The sequence below is a fragment of the Neopsephotus bourkii genome, unplaced genomic scaffold (assembly GCF_033783945.1).
Source record: "Neopsephotus bourkii isolate Nb327-2 ecotype Australia unplaced genomic scaffold, CSIRO-AGI_Nbou_v1 NB_1637, whole genome shotgun sequence".
In the NCBI taxonomy this organism is placed as follows: domain Eukaryota; kingdom Metazoa; phylum Chordata; class Aves; order Psittaciformes; family Psittacidae; genus Neopsephotus; species Neopsephotus bourkii.
The window spans coordinates 9,923,065-9,928,973 of NW_026902112.1; the positions used below are offsets into that span (position 1 = coordinate 9,923,065).

At 41.8% G+C, this 5,909-nt stretch overlaps 1 non-coding gene across 1 annotated transcript; it reads right to left on the minus strand.

Moving 5' to 3' along the window:
- Positions 1-5,299: 5,299 nt before the first annotated feature.
- On the minus strand, positions 5,300-5,374 carry TRNAK-CUU (transfer RNA lysine (anticodon CUU)). The gene has a single exon. It is a non-coding gene; the product is annotated as a tRNA-Lys (tRNA).
- Positions 5,375-5,909: the final 535 nt, after the last annotated feature.

Below are 5,909 nucleotides of genomic sequence, written 5' to 3' on the forward strand. Positions count from 1 at the left end.
GAATGTAGCATATCAGCAAGAGAGGAATCAACTAGGAAATGCAAAATAACAATTCATAAAGGTGGATGCTATGTTTAAAGAGAGCTGTGGTCTGTGGATACTTCGGGTGCCGACATTTGCTGTCTAAGCAGCAATATACCACATTTCTATTCACCTGAGTAATTAATACAGAAAGTCTATTACTGAGCTGGTTTTATGACCCTGGAAATGAGAAGCAGCAAACAGTAGGGGGAGAGAAACAACAGCATCTGCATAGGGAAAAAAATTCCTATAGTCTTCACCAGTGATGTGGAGGAGGACTCAGCTTCCTTCCCTACTATCCCATCTGGGTAAAGACAGGTCTTGTCACCAAGTCCATAGCCACATGCCTTACAAAGCACATATAGTCGTATGGCTCACTTTAAATTTCTGCCCTTATTACTAAGTGCAATTAATAGTATTGTTGCACAACTAACACTGCGAAGGATATACACAGAGGTGGCTGATGAAGGGTAATGTACCCTTACACCAATTTCCATGAGCTAGGTACTTTGTGTCAGACAAAAGTACCCATGTTGCCTGGATTGCTATGTTACAGAGTTTATAACCACACAAATATATTGGATGCCCTGGGACTTCTTCTGCAAGAGAACTATGGAGCTCAGTCTAACTCTGCACCAGTTTTGAGAGCTGGGGTGATAGTCTTGCTGTACATGCTTTTAGCTAACAAGTTACCTCTAATCTTTGGGCCATGGGTGGTAGGCGCAGACCTTCCAATATGTGTTAACAAGCACTGAAGTTCTTGCTATGACCTTACTAAACTGGTTTTGGCACATTTAATAAAGTTGGGGGGATTTAAATCTCCTCTGAAATCTTTTATTATGACACCAGTATGGAATTCTCACTATTTGAAAGGACAACTTGGCCAGCTTTTCTGTACCTTCTGTGGAAAGAGTGTTGTATCACATATAACAGCCTGATTCAGAAGAATATCTTCAAAACCAGAGGTATTAGGCCAAGCAAGGGAAAGAAAAATCAGGGTATTTATTTTAAATCAATAAAAATTCCAAGGTGTTGCTCTTGAGCAGAACATTCCTCTTCCATCAAACATGTCTTGCTTCCCCCTTCTTCTGCAAAGGTACTAAACCCAGTCACATAAGAGTTAGTAAAATACAGTTTTGAAATACTGTCTTCTCAGCATGGAAATCTCCCATTTTTTTTTAACATATGTATTTTTGCTGGTTTTGTAGTGCCAAGAGCAGTTAACAAATATGAAACAAGGATAATGAGCCATATCTTTTGCAAACAGGGAGTTGTGATCTGCTCTTGCCAGTGCAATGGATCTCAACATGCTTTGCCCAGTAGTGGCACCCTATGGCCGAATAGTATCATTGCTGGAAACCAATGCCACTGGGAGAAAACAGGGTCTTTAGAATAGAAAGTTTTGGATTAATTAGAAGCTCTATAAGAAGTCAAACAACTAAACCAGAAGAATCTTTATCCAGAGCAAACACCTGAAAAAGCAGTGTGTAATTGTAGCTAATCATCAAACAATGTCAAATACAGATGGTGATTTCCCATCAGGAAAACAGAACAGACTTTCAGAGCCAAAGCTATAGATAAATGTCACTCAGGAAGCAGTTGGTTTAAGAGCAGAATTTAGTCAATGTTAGGTCCTGAGAGCAAGAAGAAAAAACCCCATTTTTTTCATTCTCACTTTATTGGGCAGCAACAAGAATAACTTAACCAGTTTCCTCTGTAAGTTCTTCATTTACAGGATTTACAATGTGGGTTCCTTGTGCTGTGCCACTGAAAAGAGGGTTTGCTGCCTGTGTCTAACCCAGCTTGGCAGCAAGATGTGGAAGGCTGCCCATTATTCTGCATTTTAGGATCTGCAGACGTTTTGGTGGGATGCAACATAATTCTTAATGCCAGAACTTGAGGAAATGTAGGTGTCATGTCCTAGACATAAATTAATGATCTCAATTTTAAGCTGGAAACACATAAAACCTGTGTTAAACAGCAGTGTCTGATGAACTTGTTCTCATTCACAGAGAGTGTTTGGAAGTTTTCATCCTCATGAAATTCAAATGCAATGTCAGAATATGGTCCTGAGCACCCTCCTTTAGCTAAACTTGATTTGAAGTGGTTGGACTAGTTAATCTTCAGAGGAGCCTGCCAACCTTAGCAACTCTGTCACACTATGAAGTCATTTATCTTCCAACGTCCACTCCTTCTCCTTCATCTTTCTAATGAGGATGCTAATCCCCTGCCTTATAGAGGGATGTGATGATGGGGAAATAAGAGAGTTCTCTGAAAGCAGGACACATGAGGGTTGCTGACAATGAAAGTGACTTCCCTATACTTCTGAGCACATCAGCAATACTCATTGGGCTTGTTTTTGTTCTCACTTTCATGGGTAGAATGATGATGGACTTGCTCTGTCAAAGCCAGCTGATCTGTCCCACTCTTAGCTAAGGCACAGTGATGTTTATTAAATTCTTTCTACTTTCAGCTTGCTTCAGTCTGGAGATTCTCAGCTTCATCATCAGAATTATTGGAACCCACCTTAATAACAACCCCATTTAATGCTTGATGTAGTGTTCAAGGAGCCTTATAGGCATGGGGATTGTTTACTCGCAAATGTTCTTTGGTAGCGGATGTTGAGTTTACTGAGCACTGAACAGCAGCATAAAGGTGGTGATTGTCCTAATACTATACAGTAGCTCATCAGGATTAATGTTATTATGACAAATACTGGACAAATTAATGGGCATTAGACTGCTGGAATTTGAAATTATTATCTTCCTAAGTGAAATCTCTTCACATTACCATGTAAAGAGATATACCAGCTCTGAGTAAACCAACTGCTGTGTTACTGAAAGTAGTCTTGTATGGGTAGGTGGTGAAGTAGATGGTTCTTCCAGTTTTGGGAACATGGAGTTCTCTTCTTGGTCATGTTTGGTTTCTCAGATTTTGCAGTCCTAGACATGACGCTATACATGCCACCTGGCTTTGTTAGTTTGTTTTTATTATCCAATCTCTGGAGGAAGGAAAAGCTCTCTGTTAAGCAATGCCCAAACATCTTATGGCACTCTTCCTCCCTCCATTCATTGCAAGTCAGATGGAAGACACAGCAATGCAAAGGTTACCAGACACTGACCAGTCTGCTATTTTATCAAGTTTTGTTGCTTCACTACCCTTACAATTAAAAGTCTTAACTTCATTTCCCTCTAAACTTGCCAATTGTAAACTCCTAGCTATTTAGTTCTTCCCCATCCAAGCATTACTGGAAACAACTAGAAAGAGATATAGGGAACCAAATGATCCTTTGGCTGCCTGGTACAACCGTTTTTAAATTCTTAGTGTTCTGCCAACAAAAAACATTCAAACCAACTTCCTAGTCTATTAGTGGGAGTGATTTCAGATACATGCTGCTGTGAAAAAACCTCAGGCTCTTCTTGAGCAGCTCCATTTCAACCCTTGTATGCCTGAAGAGTGAGAGATGAAGAGGGTGTCTCATACAAAATCCTTTTCTAAGTGTCCAGAAGAAGGAAAAGAGGTCATTCAGAAGCTAGAAATACCTGATGTTTCAATGATAGAGAGAATAATAGTCAATTCCTGTAGATGGCCTGAGTACAACACACAATGTAGAGTCCTGGGTAATGGCATGCATCCTGATGGTAAGGATGAAATGAAGACTATCTCTCAGCTCACTTCCACTGCTTACCCCATCTTCTTCGCTTGCTCATATAGACTTCAGGCGATGCTGGTCTTGCATCACTTGCTGATTTAATAGCCACCCTACTGAAATTAGCAGCACCAAACAACTTCATGGAAGGACCGGAGACTACTTTGCTAAGTGTTATATGCAAATACCATGACTGTCTCTGTTAAAATGCTCACTTTGTCCAGCTTTGATGTGTGTGTGTAGGGGTTTGCATCTGTGAACCTAAGCGTGGAATGCAAATTCTCTGTAGGATATCATCTTCACTCAGCAAAGCAGCATGTCTCCCAGATACTCTGCAGCAGCACAGGAGGATGCAGCTGAGGTTTGGATAGCTCACTTGGAGTCAAATAGTACATTCCTTCAAAAGCCTGCTATTTCAGATGGATGCTTTTGGTAACTAAAAGGGTGTGAAAGCTTTCTTATAATACCAATAAGCATCAGTATTTTTCAAAAGTTCAATTTCAAAAAATGGCTTTTCTTTTTTAATTTTAATTTCTGAAATTAAACTTGTTCTGTTTTTTTTTTTTTAATAGTGCATTTTTTTTAAAGCTGAAAGACTAAATGAACACTATCCTGCCCAGCCTTGACTGATTAAAGCTGCAGAACACTCTCCTCATAATAACTCTTCACAGACATCAGAAAAGGCTCCATCCCTGCTACATGTTTCTGGTCCCTAACTGCAGTTTTGTTGTTCTTTCAACAATCTATTCCTTGATTTGTTAAAGGAATTCTCCCTTTTTCCTGCACATGAAACAGGGGAAGTTCAGGTTGGATATAAGGAAGAAGTTCTTTACTGTGAAAGTGGTGAGGCACTGGAACAGGCTGCCCAGAGAAGTTGTGAATGCCCCATCCCTGGCAACGTTCAAGGCCAGGTTGGACAGAGCCTCGCACCACATGGTCTAGAGTGAGCCCTCCCTGCCCATGGCAGGGGGCTGGAACTGGATGATCTTTAAGTCAGTTCCAACCCGAATTATTCTATGATTCTATGAAATGAGTCTTTCAGTCTCTTCAGAATCTGTGGTTTGATGATCCTGAGATTCGTTCTTGTGCCATCCTGTCCTGGGTTTAGCAGCAGCAGTCATTTTTTCTCCTTCTTGGTAGCTGGTGCAGTGCTGTGTTTTGACTTTCGGGCTGGGAACAAAGCTGATAGAGGTGATGTTTTGGTTTGGCCAAGGACTTTGTGAGTCTCATGCTCTGCCAGGGAGGAGGGGAGGCCGGGAGGAAGCAGAGACAGGACACCTGACCCAAACTGACCAAAGAGGTATTCCATACCACAGCACGTCATGCCGAGGGGGGAACTGGGGGGGACCCGGAAGGAGAGGGGGTCGGCCGGGTCGGACTCGTGGTTCGGCGCGTGGTATTGTACTCCTTTCCTTTGCTGTTTTCTCTTATCATTGTTGTCGTTGGTGGTAGCAGTGGTGATTCGTATTGTACCTTAGTTACTAAACTGTTCTTATCTCAACCCGTGGGAGTTGCATTTCTTTTTGATTCTCCTCTCCGTTCCCCCAGGAGTAGGGGGAGGGCAAGAAGGGGGGGGGAGTGGGTAACAAGCTGTCTGGCTGTGGGTTAAACCACGACAGTTCTTTTTGGCGCCCAACGTGGGGCACGAACCCACAACCCTGAGATTAAGAGTCTCATGCTCTACCGACTGAGCTAGCCGCTGACTGCTGCTGCTAAACCCAGGACACATCCACAATTTCTTGGTGATTATACCACAAGACCAAACATATGTCTCTATTTTCACTGCCAGTTAAAATATAACACTTGCAGCCCATTGTGACTTAGTCTTTCTGATTTAAACAAGATAAAGGGTAAAAGCTTGCTTTACCAGGAGATTTTGGAGTGAGATTTGCTACCATTTTTCAGCTCATTAATATTTTCCAGTAGCAACTGGTAAAAAGCCATAAATATGAAGTGATGACAAGATCTGCAAACCAAAGAGCAGTGCAAACAAAAGGCACTAAGTCTTTACATGGTGGGATTGCATTTTGCATAGGAGTATTGGCACAGCAGCAACAACCAGAACAAAGTGCTTCACAGCCAAAGCAGAGCATGTCCCAGTCCCCACCAATAACCTGAGAGTACTCCAAGCTCATTTCTGTGCATTAAACTCACCACTCTGTCACAAACGCATGATTAATGCATTGGTTCAGCAATGAAGTTAGCAAGCTGAGACTCAACAGGATTGGATTTCTTTCTT